Raw genomic sequence first — 17872 nt, 5'->3', positions numbered from 1 at the left:
TTTAATATTTTATTTCATTAACTAATTACTATTTTTTGTTTTAAGTTAATTATTTGGAAAGTCTTGCTCTAACACTTTATTTTTTCAACCTGTAATTATTTTGTACAAATATTCTCAATCAAATTTAATAATTATTTCCAAACTTTACTTCACTTGAATAAATCACATTCCCACTTGTATTTATTTTTAAAATACACTTATCATATAATTTCTTATTTGAATTAATTTTCAAATTTAATTCTAATTTATTATATTAGGATTATTAATATTGTTATTATAACATAATATTTTATCTTCTCCCACATTTATTTACTTTTTGTTTCTATTATAAATTGAAATTTTAATATTTTCAACTAATAGTTAACATGTCTAAATATTGCAATCAGACCAATAATTAGAATATTTCAAGCTCCACACCCTCCATTCCATATGTTAACTTGATAGTTATTTATATAATTTAAAAATAAAATTATTAACTCATAGTTATCAAATTTAAATTAAATTCTACACACTGTAAAATATAATACCCTGTTTGATGTTCTAATCTATTTCATAGATATATCTGATTATAACTAATGTTTTAATTGCTATCAATCTATTATTACATTTGCTTTAGTTATTTAGGTTATTGACTTTCAATTACCACTTTAAGGAAACAACAAATTCCATATTCACAATGACAATGCTGACAGAATGATGTATAGAGATGCAGAAAGATGAATATAGAGATGCAGAAAGACCTGTGTTTTATCGATTTCTCAAAAGCCATTGATAAAGTAAGACATGAAGACCAATTCAAAACGCTAAATAAACAAGAGATTGATGGGAAAGACCTTAGAATTCTTAGCAACCTTTATTGGAAACAAAAAACGACAATTAGAATAGACGGAGAACACAGTGAGGAAACATTAATAAGAAGAGGAGTCCGCCAATTGTGTGTTTTGTCACCAGATTTATTCAACCTCTAAAGCGAAAATATACTGAGAGAAATCGAGCACATCAAAGGAATAAGTTTGGGTGGACACAACATTAACCATCTTAGGTATGCAGACGACACTGTTAATAGCACAATCCGAAGAGACCCTCCAACACTGTGGCGGAACCAAGTGAAAACAAAGGACTTGCTTTAAACATCTCAAAAATAGTATGTTGATAAATTCAAGTATCTGGGATACTGGATCACATCTGATGGAAATTGTACAACTGAAATACAAGTCACATAACCACAGCCAAAGTCGCCTTCAAGAGATTATCATCAATCCAACAGAAACATTAAAATAGACACCAAATTCAGAATACTCCGAACATAGTATGGTCTGTTCTATTATATGCATTTGAGTGCTGAACAATTATTAACAGCATGAGGAAAAGACGAGAGGCAACTGAAACTGGGTTCTTGAGGTGAAGTTTGAAAATATCATGGTCAGAAAAGAAAACAAACAAAGAGGTATTAGAAATGGAAAACGAAAAGGTCTCTAATAAGAGCACTCCGAACATATGTATGGCCTATTCTATTATACGGTTTTGAGTGTAGGACAATCACCAACTGCACAAGGAAGAGACTAGAGGCAATTGAAATTGGTTCCTTCGAAGAATTTTGAAGATATCTTGGACAGAAAAGAAAATAAACAAAGAGGCATTAGAAATAGCAAGCACAGAAAGGTCTCTAATAAGACAAATGAGGTTCATGGGCAATGTCTACAGAAAAAGCAGAATAGGACAGATTAGATTAACAGAAAAGATCGAGGGTAGAACAAGTGGAGGATGATAGCGAGAAACATATGCTGACAGTTTGAATACCTAGGCAACATCAAAAAATGATGAGCAACAATAAATTCATGAATGCCTCAAGAGAGAGAGAGATAGAGGGAGAGCCATAGCCGTCAATACATGTACCAGGCAGGACACTACTTGATGAGGATTTCTATAAATTTTTATTTTAATTTGTTTCATGAATATTTTCCTAAGGAGGCACCTTATATATATCTTTTTATTCTCATTGCACCTAATCAGACAAAGTATACTTAGATCTATGTAAACAATTTTGTATTACTTCCTGTCGTTTGTTTAGAAGGCTTTCTTTAGATATTATTATATGCTATGATTCTAGAGTGCAAAGGTTGCATCGGCCAGACTTATTTGGTGAGTATTTACTAGCACTTCCTGGTATAGACCATTTCAATCTGTACTCAATGTTATTGATTCTTAATTACCTTATCCATTTTGCTAATCATGTTGTTTACTTATTTACTAATGGTATTTTAAAAGATCCTATATAGTTATTAAATCTTTCTTCAAATCGACATTCTGTGGCCCCAATGGTTCTATTATTATTATCTATTACTTCACATTTATATACTATATTAGAAATGAGACATTTACTTTCTAACGGACATTCGTCAATATTCCTACAGTTGCAAAATGATTCCTCTTCAATGTTTTGATTTGTTAAGAAACCTCCTTCATTAATTTTTTTGTCTATTTTGCACTATTAAAACTTATAATTTTCACTAAGTTAGTGGCTGTGAAGAAAGATAATTTTACATTATTTTGGTTTATGATTTTTCCTAGATTAGTTTCTTTTGGAAAATTTGTTGTTAATAATTTGCAAAAATTCCTTCGGCAAATTATTTAATATGTGTACACTATAAGACGGATTAAACCAAATGCAATTTCTATGTTTATTTTTCTGTTTATTTCCAATATTATTTTGAGAGATTCTCTTGTTTTCTTCAAAATTATTTTTATAAGTCTTATTTTTATATTATTTTACCGATTAATCCGGATATTCTTTTTGATATACTAAGTATAATGACTTTCTTTGCTGAGATTGGGTTGTTTGAATTATAGTAAATATAAAACAGTGTTTGATTAAGTTTCAGATGTAAGTTTGGGTGACATCTAAAAATTTACTATCTTATGATTTTTATCAATGGTTATTTTTAAGTCAATATCTTTAAAGAAATTATTTAGTATTTGTACAATTTTTTCTAAATTTCTATTACCAGAGTTGAAAAAGAATAGTGCATCATCTTTATAGAGTTCTCTCCCCTTATTTTTGGCATCTTTCTAGCTAACTCTTTAAGAATGTAGAGACCTAGCAAGTCCATCGTAGTCCAGAGACTCATCATAGTATCAAAGTTTAATCCTCTGTTTTTTCTAGTTTAGTATTAGTGTCATATTTAATTAATGTTTTTTTCTAACTAATTTTACTATATCAATTTCTAGTTTTGTAAAATTAGTTTCAGTTATCACAAGTTCTAATGCCTTATCTAACAATTTTGGAGAAATTGATGAGTAATATGAATCAATATCAAACATTATAAACTTACTATTCGTACATTTGGGTAATGTATTAAACGAACTCAGAACCTCCTCCGATACAGACCATAGATTATGAGTTACTTTGTATTTCATTTTTGGCAATATTCTATCTAAAATCTTTTTACTAATATCTGAAATACAAGGAGAGATCAATCTTATTGTAGAGTTATTTTCAAAGTTGGGTTTGTATTTCTTTAAAGTAAATTTTGAGCATTTCAAAGTATAAACTTCAATATTATTATGTATATTAATTTCAAATGTTCAAAGCAGATGCATTTATGATATGTCTTCATTTGCAATTTTTTCAGTTCATTCATAATGAAATTATTATAAGTGTTGCAACTCATGCTGTAAATGTTCTTAGTTTTGTTAGCTACAGCAATTAAATTGGGATCATTACATATTTTTTAAATGTTTTATTTATTTTGGTGATTGTAAGATTGGAATATTCAGATTTCTTTTTCATTTTTAATTTTTAATCATATTAAACATCTCATGTTCGAAATTTTCCAAGGTGGGCATTTCATAGATTTTATTTTATAGAATTTAGGTCCCTGCACCTCCAGAAGACCTAAATTCATCAAAAAAATGTTAGGGGAAAAAATCAGGCAAAATCCAAGATCTATGAGACAAAATGGCAAAGGAAGCACAATCACCAAGGACTACACAAAGAATATGTCGAAGTGACCTACAGATGCCATCTTATAAGCTCCAAAAGCGACAACTTCTCTCTGCACTCACAATTGCAAAGAGACTCATCAGAAGTCGACACTTGTTAAACCATATTAGAGAAGGCATGCTCAATAACATCATTTTCATGGATTTTTTTTTTTTTTTACATGTAGGTCACCACTTATAAAGGCCCAGAGGCCACTCAGGGATAAGGGTTATTGCATGTACAGTAATCAATGAGATAGTAACAGCCACACTGCTCATGCAACACAGCAGTGGTGTAGAGACAATTGTTCATCCTGGATCAGCAAAGAAGAATGGCCTCCCTCATCAATTGACCTTAACACTCTTGATTATTCTTGGTGATCATTTCTAGAGAGTGAAGCCTGCTCTACTCCTTGTCAAAATATTTAAACCTTTAGGATAAAATTGAACAAATGCTGGGAGAAAATACCCTTAGATGTGGTGAGTGTTCCTATAGATGATTTTCACAAAAGACTTTGTAGTGTAGTGAAGGCTCAAGGGAAACATTTTGAATACTTATGACATTGTTTCTTTAGTATTTGCTAACCATTTTGTGCAATTGGGTTTTGTAATAAATTATTTTGTTGAGATAAATCTGATTTTTATTTTGTAACCGTATTTATACCCCACCCTGTATAACTCACATCTGGCTGTTATTCACTCTATAACTTGCACCCCCACTCTCCCACCTTGGTCGGATGAGTCAGAAAGGATTCAATGACTCACATAATCAGCCTTCATGAACTTGTGCACATCTATACATGCACCAACGAGAACAAGGTAAATCAACACAAACACCTACACAATGCCACACTGCCAAACACTCACATATATTACTTAAACATATTATTCACTCTTGTGACCACAATTCATTCAAATTTATTTACTCAAGCACATAATCTAACACGATGAACGTTTAATAACTGCTACATTCTTATCTCTTGTATAAAACGCGTTATAAAATTTCGTTTTTCTCAATAATTCTTTTACAAAACTTCATTTTTTTAGATAGCACTTACTAACTGGTGACCCTTCTACTTCTTCCGTGTTTCATTTATTTTTATTTTATTATACATGCATGTTTCGTATATGTTGCATCCCTCTGCCAGTTCTACAAGTACTTTAATGGTGAATACTCTTGACGCACTTGTACCTCCTTGATATGAATACCCCCGACAAACCCAACAAGCAGATAAATCCCACCCCTTCATAGTAGAGATTCCCAGGTGTAAGAAATCCTTCTACTCGAATAGTTTCTCCCCCAGAACTGCTAGACTTTGGAACTCCCTTCCGGGATTCTGCTTTCCCAACTGTACTGACATGCAGAAGTTCAAGTGTAATGTGAACAGACATCTTGCTACTCATCTCCCTTCATAATACCCCTGCAACTTATATGCCCGATTGTAACCCTCTACTTCAAAGTGGCACTGTGCCTTGTTTGGGGTGAAAATTGAATTTAAAAAAAAAAAAAAAAAAATGTACTTCACTTTTTATTATACATGCATTATATATGCTTCCTTTTTTTTTCTCCTTCACTAAAACAACTTTTATACCTCAACAATTCATATTAAATGTTGGTCTGGTTCTTAGCTATACCCAAAGACGTTCCAAGATGGCTGTAGAGAAAATTGTAGGTGTGTATGATTCGTGTGGGTGTTATTCGCTTAAGAAAAGAAAGAGAAAAAGTTTTAAACTCCAAATCTGGCCGACACGAGACAAAAACGTCTTATGCAAATTGAGACGCGGCCGAGTTCGACAGTATAAAAAAAAAAGCCAGCATTTCTTCAATTGGGGACGATTTTATTTTTATCGGTTCGACGTCGGTGCCGAGTACTTTGCAATCTAGTGTCAGTTGAAGAAAGCTTGTTTGCGAGAACGTCGAAAAGAGAGCAGGACAAATTTTTGCTACGAGTGCGTTGACACGGTGAACTTGGCGATCTGAAAATCATTATTTTTTCTTCAACTCAAACATTCAACAATTTCAAAACGGAACTATATGTTATCCTTCCTTCTTAAGATAGTAAAGTAAAATCACAAATTTAGATTTGAAAACATAAACAACCCCTTGAAATGAATTCAATTATTTCTTCTTCCTTCAGTCTCCCAGTTTTTCTTTTCCCTCCCTCTCCCCTCTACGACCTTTCTCTGAAAGTATCTTTGTTGATTACAATGTCTCAAAAGCAGATAATCCAGATGGATTAGTCGATGGATTTCATTAATCCGCATGACTTTGAAGTTACATCTTAGAAAAATCCTATCAAGAAAGATAGACAAAAACGTTTTCATATTATTTGAATTATTCAGATCTGTTTTCATCTTGTTATTTTTCCAACATTTCGGCCGATGTAATCTTCAGCCTTCTTCAGGTGTATCTTGTCAAACTAAGGAATTTTTCTGTCGTATTCCAAAATCTGCATGGAATTTTGGACAGAGCCCTTTATTTAATCCATGGTGTTAGCATGCCCTCGTTCTGTTTGTGTAGTAGTACGAAGTAATCCGCAATTGTATTTTTTGCGTGTCACCCTCACTGAGGATTGAACCATCAACCTCCAAAAAAGTGTAACTTACAACTGAATTTTTACCAAGTACTCGTCGCCCCCTGATGGTGGCAACCTACCTGCCATATCAACTACCATCAGGAAGCGATGTCTACAATTTGCTGGTCAGTGTCAGAGGATCAAGCAAAAGATGGTCAGAAATGTATTGCTGTGGACTCACAGCAAATTGCACACGACGTCAGCTGTCATCCTGAAGATCTAAGGCAGCTGATGGAAGACAAAGAAAGAGAGAGAGTGTCACATTGGTCCGGGCAAGGAGCCCGACCAAATAGATAGATACCCTATTAAGGTCTTTGCGAACAATTCTAGTATGAATTTTAGAAAAAACTTTAAACCTATTGTTTTCTAGTTGTACAATCCTGCCACATATCATTATACATAACTATTATTATATATTATCACTACATCTATAATATAAATCTCACCTGTCTGTTTAAATGTACGTATGTATGTACGTATGCATGTATGTTTGTATGTCTGCCTAAAACTTTCAACAGAGGCAACGGGATTTTCACGAGATCGGTATCATTTAAAGCTTGATCCTTCAGGCGACAAATATTGAAAATTGGCCAAAAACATTAATTCCTTCACCCTCAAGTGGTCACTTTTCTACAGGGAGGGGTCGCTTTTTTCGCCGATATTTTCGAAAGTTATTGACTCTTTTCGATTGTCTAGCCTTAATTAAACCTACATCACTTCCGGTTTGGAAATAGGTGCAACAGCAAAGACGTCATATTTTTTTTTTTTTTTCCACGTCTTTTTCCTCCTTCGTGGTACGGTTCGAGCCTACCATTTTTTTTTTTTGCGCTCGCAATTTTCCATTTTTTTTTTTTTTTTTGTTGCTCAACCAACACCCTTACACACACCTCCACTTTTCCACCTTTGCCATGGGTTCGAGCCTGCCTGCGTACTACAACTTTTTTTTTTTTTAGCTCAACATACACCTACAAACACCCGGGCAACGCCGGGCACCCAGACTAGTATATAGTACTTCTCTTTCTCTCCTCTTTTCTTCGAAAATTTGTTAAGAAAAAGAAAGAAAACAAAAATTAAGGAACTCGGTTATCAGATAAACTAATTCGCCAGCCTCAATCCAACAAAACAAAAAATGACAATCTTTTTCTGCTTTCTTAAATATTGCTATTGAAACTAAACCAACAAAGAAAAACAAAGCTTGTTTAAAATTTTCTTTGAACATAAGACATATGGCTGACTGCTGAGATTTCTATGGACATCAGCAAGACTTTTTATCATCAACTGTCAGTTGTATTTTACTGAAAAATTCATTTTTTCTGATATACAGAATTTGAGGATATCTGGAATTTTTAACCAGTGTCAATGACACCTGACTCACCACGGTTGCTAGCAAAGTAGCTTAATGTCGCCTGAGATTTGAAATAGTGTTACATGTATTTTTTCTTATACTAATAGTACTACCTACTTATTACGATGTATATTTATTATCTATCATTTATAGTTAATGGTTCCTTTATTGTGTAAAATTCTATATTAGCTCTGCTTAGTAGTGGATTGTCGCCCAACATATTCACTGTATCTAAGAGTCATCTTACTCTCCAGCGTTCTTCTCTATCTATGATTTTTACTTGGTTTCATAAAGGTAGATGGTTTCCCTTTTCCCTCCATACATTATTACATAAGAAACTTTTCAATCTCTCCTCGTATTACGGTTTTTCGATGTTCTTCTAACCATACTTTTAGTTGGCAGCATGTATAGTTTTCCACATCCACATGGAATCTCATACAGTTTTTTTAGACAGGATTTTTTGTCAGGGGCTTAACTCACACAAGATACTTCTAGAGAGTAGAGTTGCTCCTGAATATTGTTCTGATATTATATCAATTACATATTCTTGGAATTTTTTCTAACAAGCCCTTCATGTATGGTATACAATCTTCGATGAGTTTTCAGGTGGTGTCCAGATTTCTTGAAACTAATGTCATGCTCTCTGGATAGTTGCTTTTTTGTAGGGGGCTTAACTTACACAAGATTGTTCTGGAGAGTTGAATCACTCCTGAATATTGTCCCGATTTCATATCGATTATATATTCTTTGAAGTTTTTCCAACAATTTTCTATCTGTATAAGAACCAAGTACGTCCAAAGATGGAGTACTGTTATCACATCTGGACAAAAGCTGTTAGAAACATCTTATCCTGCCTTGACAAAGTTCAAAATCGACTTCAAAATCTAGTAGGAGATGCTATTTTTCTTCCCTGCAACTTCTTTCCCACAAAAGAAACATTGCGAGCTTGTCTTTGCTCTATCATTATTTTCATGGCAAGTGCTTGTCTGAGCTCCAATCTATGCTCCCCCCTTGCTAAACTTTCACAAAAAACACTCGTCTAACTGAAACCACTATCAATAATTTTTCCCACTATTTATCTATGCCTAAACCTAAAGGTAATGTCTAGATTTCTTCAAACTGATGTCATACTCTCTGGACAGTTGTTTTGGTGGAGGTGGGGGTGGGGGTCTCTTAAACTATCCATCTTCTCTTGATATGCATTGCTGTTACTACATATTGCTTTTGCTTATTGTTGTAGGCAACGGACAATTTCTTCCTTTAAATTTTAGGGATGGTGGGAGTTGACATTACAGGAATGATGGGAATTGACGTTACAGGAATGATGGGAATTGACGTTACAGGAATGATGGGAATTGACGTTACAGGAATGATGGGAATTGACGTTACAGGAATGATGGGAATTGACGTTACAGGAATGATGGGAATTGACGTTACAGGAATGATGGGAATTGACGTTACAGGAATGATGGGAATTGACATTACAGGAATGATGGGAATTGACATTACAGGAATGATGGGAATTGACATTACAGGAATGATGGGAATTGACATTACAGGAATGATGGGAATTGACATTACAGGAATGATGGGAATTGACGTTACAGGAATGATGGGAATTGAAATTTAGATATTGCCCAGTTTGACAAAAAGACTCCCAAGTTCAACAAGATATACCTAGTTACATTAACCAAACCGTTGTAAAAATAACACTCAAGATAAGAAAAGTCGTTCTAAGAATCCAAATTATACGTATGCTTCAAATGAGTTATATCTTCAAATATTTATTCAGGATGTTTGGTTTGGTTGCTTTGGTTTACGGCATATCAACCTTTTGCAGGTTATTTAATGCCGAATCTGTTAAGTTTAGAAAAAAGCTTTATGCTTTAAATTCTTTATAGCTTAAAATATTTATTTATGGTGTTTGGTTTGGTTGTTTTGTAGAGAATAAACCGAGCATGCAGGGTTCCTTTCCACGAGTGAATGATTTGGGAACAATTTTACCCTTATAATACTCTCAAGTGGGGGCAACCATAGTTATCCCGGAAAAGCCGTTCTGTCAAAAATTTACTTTCACCATGACTAATGCTTGTGCAAAATTTTAAAATATCCAAGGGGTGGTTATTCAGAAAAGTGCGAACAAACGAACAGACAAATGGACGAATGGGAATGAATTACCAGATCCAATCCCTCCTTTGTCAGATGACAAAAATGGTTGTGTTTTTTGGTGGGGTGGGGGCTTTGCAGAATATGATTGAGTTTTGCAAAGGGAAAGGAAAAGAACAATAACATCAATGTTTGATGCATTTAAGCCAGGAAGCCGATATCTTCAGGCAGCCTGATCTGGTAACACCAGAGAAAACTCATGAGGAATACTTTTCAAAATAATCGACTATAAAATGCAACGTTTTCGTTTTATAAAACTATGCAACAACCGTTTTTTCTTCTTTTTACTTAACAATTGGTTCATTTGTAATTAATCTAATTTGAAGGCACAAACACAAATTTTGAGATTGTAAAAAAACAAGACCGGCAATTCTAAATGGCGAGTTTATAATTAAGATTGAGTTTTTACAAAGCGATATTCCCATAGCGTAGTGCTTCATAAAGCGTGTCAATGTTTCATCTCAACAAAACAGAAATGAATATTCTTACAAAATTTGTGTCCATTCAATCAATGAAAATACAAAAAAAAAAAATGAATTTGATTTTTTTTTTTTTTCTGCTCTTGTTCACCCTAAACAAGACATATTGTAAGTTGGAGAGAAAGGCTATTATTTGGGACCGTTTTTACAAGGGACTATATAAGGAATTGAACGCGATATCTGTTCACATTATATTTAAACTTCTGCATGTTAGTACAGTCGGAGAAGCAGGAAGCAGGCAGTGAATTACAAAGTTTAGTGGTCTAAGAAAAGAAACTAATAGAAAGTTTTCCGATATGTAGGGACCTCTACAGTGAAGGGATTGGATCGTGCTGCTACATAAGTTGTTTTTGTTTTGTTTTTTACAAGGAAGTCACCACTTATCAAGGCCCAGAGGCCACTCGGGGATAAGGGTTATTGCATGTACAGTAATCAATGGGATAATATCGTAGTAATCGTTAGTAATGGAGATCTGATAAAGTGTCTTACTTAAGGGGGCGTTTCAACAGGAACTTGTTTATCTTGGACTTGAAGACATCCAAGTTGTAGTCAGGTGGGAAACAGGCAAACGGAAGAGAGTTCCACAGGCGTAGACTTCTAAGTTTGTTGGGAATATATACATCGAGGAGTTACAGGTGCAGAGAGTCTATAAAAGCACATTCCATTAAAGTACTTGTAAAATAAACACTGGAATGCAACATTGTGACGATGGGGCAGGGGTTGGAGCTTAGTTGACAGTGTGTGAACCTATGAGGTTGGAGACTTTTTTTTGGGGGGGAGGGCTGTCTGAGAGTGAGAGACTAGTGGTGGATGCACCAACCCAGATGTGGCAACAAGACTCCATGTATGGGAAAACGGTGGTTTTGTAGAGATATAATATATGCTCAGGTGTAATTTTCTAGCACGGTAGAGGGAACCTACCTTCTTTGAGGCAGCCTTTGCAATGTTCTCAATGCATTTATTCCAGTTCATGTTGCTTGTGAATGTTAAGTAGGCTGTTATTAGTCATGGTTAAGAAGGTTTCTTGTAATTGTAATGCGACATTAAGGTCTTCTCAGGAAAATCAACTCGTATTAATGAAAAAGTTGATTTTTTCCTCCCTTCTCCAATCAGATCTAGAACTATGAACAAAGGCACCACACTACATTTCAATATCTGATATGTATTTCCAGAAATTATCAGTCAGTTTCATTCTATTTACTAATTTATTTACATTAATTCGAACTCAGCTGACTCTCCCCAAAAAAGTCACACTTTGAGGAGGTAAGAGTAAATATGACTCCGTTAACAAACTCTACTATCACTCTTCCATAATCCACCAGAAAGTTTGTTTTATTAGAGCCACTTCCTGAAAAGTCTGTCATTGTTTCATTTTTCCATTCTGCGATATTATCTTTTACCTATCCTAGGTAGATATGCACCACTCCCTTACATGCTTGTAAAATGTTGTTCAAAAAGTCAATTTTAGTAATTACATTACTCGTTTTATTCTTAAATTTTAGTTTTCATTAAAAAATAAGTTAAAAACATTCTTTCTTAATGATTACATAGTATTAAAATATGAAAAGAAAAATGTATTACTTCTTATTTTTTCATCATTCTGTCCACACATACTTTTGCAAATTAACCGTTAGTAGAAATTATACCATTTTTTAAATTATGTTTTTCTTGCTGACTCAGGATCTGAATTTTTTGCATTTTTTTTTATTTTCAAAATTATAAAAAAAAATTCTTACGTTGATGTTTACACTTTCATGTGTACAAAGTAAATATTATAAAATTACGTGTAAAATTTCCCCTTAAAATTATCATTGAATACACATTAAATATTTTTTTGCAATTACAATTTTTTTAGTGAAAATATTAAATAAACAATAAATTCAATCGTTAGATCGATAAATTAAAATTTTTCTTTTAGTTATATTGATTTTATTAATACAAACTTAAGATTTTTTTTTTGTGATGTTCCCAAAATACTTTCTTTTTTTTAATTTTTACTTGTTAACATCTACAATGATTTATAGTATATTTCAAAAAAGCACAAATGAATTCATGCGTTTGTTAGTATTTAAAACTATAACTTTAGTAAAGCTATTTATTGTTCACATAAAATGTTTTCACTAGGATTTTTAAAAAATGGGTCATTATATTCTGTGATCGTATTATTAATTAACTAAATACTGAAAATGTCATTAAAATTGATTTCCTGAATTTTGATGAATTTTTAAGTGAGGAGAAGGGCCAAAATGTTTATGAATTTTGGGTATGGGCCATTCATACTGCACGTAGCTAAAATCAAACTTGGATGATTCATTACTTTTATTTTCGTTAATTTCTTAAAATAACGCACATTAGTTTCAATTCATTTAATACGCACGTTCAGCGTTGAAAAAAAAAAAATAATAAATAAAAATAATTAAGCATCACAGATGCATTGGCGAGGGATTCTCTTAACGATGACAGAATGAATTAAAAAGACAATGAATGACTCGTTTCCAGGTGGAAGAATGGAAATAGACGCCTGCAAGCCAACAACGACGACATTAAACTCAGTTAATCTTAAGAAGATTAGAAAAAAGAAGAATCTCTCTTTTCTCTAAGCCGTTAATCTTCTAATTCGATGATCATCGCGTAGCATTTATTTCATCTGATTCCATTTGCTCAATTTCCTTATTCAGCATTAAGGCTCTCCACGTTAATAAAAAAAAAAGCATTGCTTTTTAGAATATAACTAGCAGAGTTGTAACATATTTCTATTAAAACTTCTATCTATCCTTCTCTTTCCCTCACCCCTTTCTTAACCCCCTCTCCCTCTCACCAATCAACTCGTTTTCTCCTCTTCGCAACCCATTTCTCTCTAGGTTGACATACACAGGCAACTCTTTTCTATAACAGAGTCCTCTAGGAATGAGTAAGTTTGTTTTTGTTTTTTTTTGTTTTTTTTTCAAATTAGTACGTAATAACACTGAAAACTCGACCTTTGCCTTGACGAAACTCGGCCCAACTGAGAACCCCCAAAGGATAATTTTTTTTTTTCTAAAATGTAGGTATTCATCTCCAAGGCAACAATTGTCAATCAAGAAACTATAAACTTTATGGGGTTTTGTTTAGTGTTTTTTTTTTTTATATTTAGCTTGGTATACAAAAATACAAACACACAGACAATTTCCTTTAATATAATACACAAGCAAATGTACCCGGCGTTACCCAGTATTAAACGTAATGTTAAATTTCTTAAAACAAAATAATGAAGTAAAAAAAAAAAAAAAATTGAAAGAAACTGAGACATGTGCATGCGAGTATTATGTTTTTTCTTTCTTGTAAGTAAAAAAAAAAAAAAAAAATACTCGAGCTGAAATCGAAATCAAAACCTAATGACAGTGAGTCAAGTATGATAACCATTAGACCAACTTGACACGTTTTAAAAATGTTTTCAAGCCCACTTGATTTTAACAATGTGAATGATTCGTGCCTGGGCAATCATGAAACAATTGACAAATAGTTAAAAATCCGACGACCCACACGTACCAATTTTTAAATTTGGACCCCTTAGCAAAACTTTTTCTGGATGAAAACGGATTAAAAAGTTTTCCACATGTCTGAATACTCTATATACCAAATTTCAAGCCTGTAGATCAAAAATTTGTTGAGTATATAGGTTGAGACTTGTCCTCTCACACACACACACATTTTTACTTTTATAGATATACTAGCCTGGGTGCCTGGCGTTGCCCGGGTGTTTGGAGGTGTGTGTTGAGCAAAAAAAACAAAAAAAACTGGTAGCAGGAAGGCAGGTCCGAACCCGTATCACTGAGGAAAAGAACGGGGAAAAAACGTGACGTCTTTGCTGTTACGACCACTGCCAAACCGGAAGTGACGTAGGCTTACATTAAGGCTAGACGATCAAAAGATTTTTCGAAAATATCGCCGAAAAAAGCGACCCCTCCCTGTAGAAAAGTACCCAGTTGAAGGTGAAGAAATTGATGTTTTTCAATATTTATCATCTGAAGGGTCGAGCTTCAAAACGATACTGATCTCGTGAAAATCCGTCGACTGTCGAAAGTTTTAGGCAGACATGCAAACATACACATACATTTATATATTGGTAGCTCAAATTTTCGACCCAAACCGATTAAAAAGCTTTCCCTATCTCTGAATACCCTTTATGTAAAATTTGAAATGTGTAGACCAGAAATTGTCTGAGTAATCTGGTAGAGACCGCAACGGTTAAATCTTTTTAAACTTGGACTCCAATTATGACCCCTTAACATGTATTGTTTTGGGCTCAAATAAAATTATAAAGTTAGATCCATATGCAAGAAACCTATATCTATATATGTGAAAATGTCCAATGAAAATTCTTGACTGAATTAAGCAACATTTACATATGAGCCATTGAAGAATTTTATGTCGATATTATTTGATGTCGACATTAAATTATGGCAACATTAATTTATGTCGATACAAATTTGATTTGATGATGAAGTTGTATAATGTGGCCGTTACGCTTGAACCATGTTCGTTACAGTTCAAACCTCTCTTGGAGCCCCACGCCATCCAGCACCGTTGAAAAGGAACAAACAAAAATAAGTAAATCCGACTCTGCTTTTCTTTTTTAACACAAATCGTTTATTACTATTTTTCTTTCTCCGCATCTCGACACCAGCTTAAAAGTCTTTTGCTTCTGCTCCAATACATGTTACATGCCGTAGACAGCCATTTCTCATACGTCTATCTTTTTCGATTACACTCTTTCTTCCTTCGAACATGTGATGCATTTTTCTCCCCCCCCGTTTTCTTCTCATGCACACTTCCTAATTTAAATATGTGCGTTTTTCGACTACTGCTGCTGTTGCTAATCTCTTCGCAAGCCAGCTATCGTTCGCTGCTGCTATTTTCCCACGCACTCATATGCACTTGAAATATAAAAAAATAAAAATGTTTTCTATCATCTAATGTTGACATTTTTTTGTTCTAAGTGTACAGAGAAGATACACGGTTTCTTTTTAATAAAAAAAAACACTTTAAAATAAGTTGAAACACAAAATCTTATCCAGGTAGGCAAAAGTGTACCTTATTTTGCATTTGGTAACATTTATTTGTTGTATATTTATTTCTTCATCTCTTTTGTTTGTTGGTTCTTGTTAAAAATGCCCTGTAATCTATTAGGAAAATTATTGCTTGAATTAAGAAATATTTACATATGAACTATTGATGTACTTTATGCTGGTAAGTATGAATTTGATTTGATTTTATGATGAGGAAGACGAAGTTGGGATATAAAAGAAAGAAATGTTCGCTGCTAATGTTCTGTATTATCTAGCAGTCATAGACTTTGAAAATTGTCACAATGATTCACCAATAAAGGTTGCTTAAGCCCAATACGAGAGTGGATAATGAATATATTAATTTATTCAAACGGTATTTTTTAATACTAAATAAAGCAGGTCCCAGAGCACTTTTAAAACAAACCTTACCGAGCATCTTTCCCTTTCCAATTCCATTATAATTCCGAAAGATTTTGAAGAATGACTCAGCATTTTTTTTTGCAAATTTAATATTTAATTACATGGTTTACTTTCAAAATTATTACGTTATTACATTGAAATTACAGTAAAAAACCTATAACTCCACAAACAAAACTTGTCCTAGTTTACTCTCAAAGAATTTTTTTTTTTTTCTAAATTTAAAATATTATACATCCGGAGAAATGCTGATAAAAGAAACATAAAATTTGTGGGTCTTGGGTTAGTATTATAGTTTTGGAATTTTAGATGGGCATACAAACACACATATAGACAACTGTTCCATTATTTTTAAATATAAGTAAAAATATTCGTAAACTGATGTTTTCAAATAAATATATTTACATTTTTTTCTCATATAAATTTTTACTTATATTTTCAAATAAAGGTTTATTTACATTTTAAAAATGTTTATTTATATTTAAAAATAAAGTTATTTAGTTTTTCAAATAAATTTTTATTCACATTTATTTAAATAAATATGTTTATTTACAATTTTTCAAATAAGTGTCTTCGACAGTTTCTAATAAATGTTTGACATTTTTTCAAATAAATATATTTATTTGCAGACATATTTCACAAATCGATTAACGAATATTCTTATTCATTATAGTTAAAAATAATATTTGTTATCACGAAGTGTATTTGTTGTTAACTATTCTACACATATGACAGCCTAGGAGAATTAAGTATAAACAGTGGCCCACCTTTTAATTTCAACATACATCAGGGATCCTTTAAGACAGTGTGTGAAGCACAGACAGTCCTTATTTATTTTTATTTTATTTTTAAAATGCTACAATTATTTATTTTGTTACAGTTGTAGCTCTTCAATGTTTTAGTTTTTGAGCTAAAAAATAGGAGGCCTTTCTTTTGGAACGACACTTGTACTAATGAATGAAATGACTAATCGAGGGTGATCAAGTGACTCCCTTTTTATTGGTTACTACAGAGATTTAGGGGAGAGCGCCACACCTTTCCCTAGATGGCTCCCTTTACTCTTGATTCCCACCTTATAATGCTGAGCACTTAGAAAAGAGATACCAAGACCATTTTTCTTAATTTTCAGTTTAACTCAACTTGAATTGAACCCTTAGTCTTCTAGTCCATTCATGAAAATGCTAACCATAACGCCAAATGGGCCGGTGAATCGATACAGTAACATTGAATCAAGCGGTGCATATGGATACTAATAGACGGCATCAATATTAAAAGAATAATGTCTGTTGACGACCATTCTTTGAGAATGAAAAAAGAGGATCTCATGACATCCGTGCTCCGATTCAGTAGATGGCGTCAGAAATTGATGACAAAAGATCAAGATAATAATCTTCATGGATGTTCACATTTGTCCGAGATGATTCAGTAATAATACAAAAGATAAACATATATATATATATATATATATATATATATATATATATATATATATATATATATATATATATATACACACACACACAAATTGTCTATTCCTATTATATCTATTCCTGGTAAAATCACACACATACAATTATCTGTCTATCAGTTTCGAAATAGAAGAATGTCGTCAGTATTGACGAGTAAATTGTTGGCGCAAGTGTCAAACGGATGAACTGGTTATTTTCTAGTAATGGCCAATCCAAAGAGAAAGACAGAAAATAAACTCAACATTTAAGATATTCTGCAATAATGAAAAAGAAAAGAACAAAAATAACCTTTATCTAAATCTTTCTTTACTTTTCACTAATGTAATTATATATATATATATATATATATATATATATGATTAGTTTTTTTTGGAAAAAGAATTCCAGCAGA

The 17872-nt window shown here is 32.8% G+C and overlaps 1 protein-coding gene across 3 annotated transcripts in view; it reads right to left on the bottom strand.

The window, feature by feature from the left end:
• The window catches only part of LOC145293687 (mitochondrial inner membrane protease subunit 2-like), a 107335-nt gene that overhangs the window by 52726 nt on the left and 36737 nt on the right, over positions 1-17872 (bottom strand). The window lies entirely within an intron of this gene.

This window comes from Euprymna scolopes, chromosome 15 (assembly GCF_053919585.1).
Source record: "Euprymna scolopes isolate OS-2025 chromosome 15, ASM5391958v1, whole genome shotgun sequence".
NCBI lineage: Eukaryota > Metazoa > Mollusca > Cephalopoda > Sepiida > Sepiolidae > Euprymna > Euprymna scolopes.
Note: the sequence above shows the minus strand (reverse complement) of the source record. Positions and strands in the feature narration are given on the sequence as shown.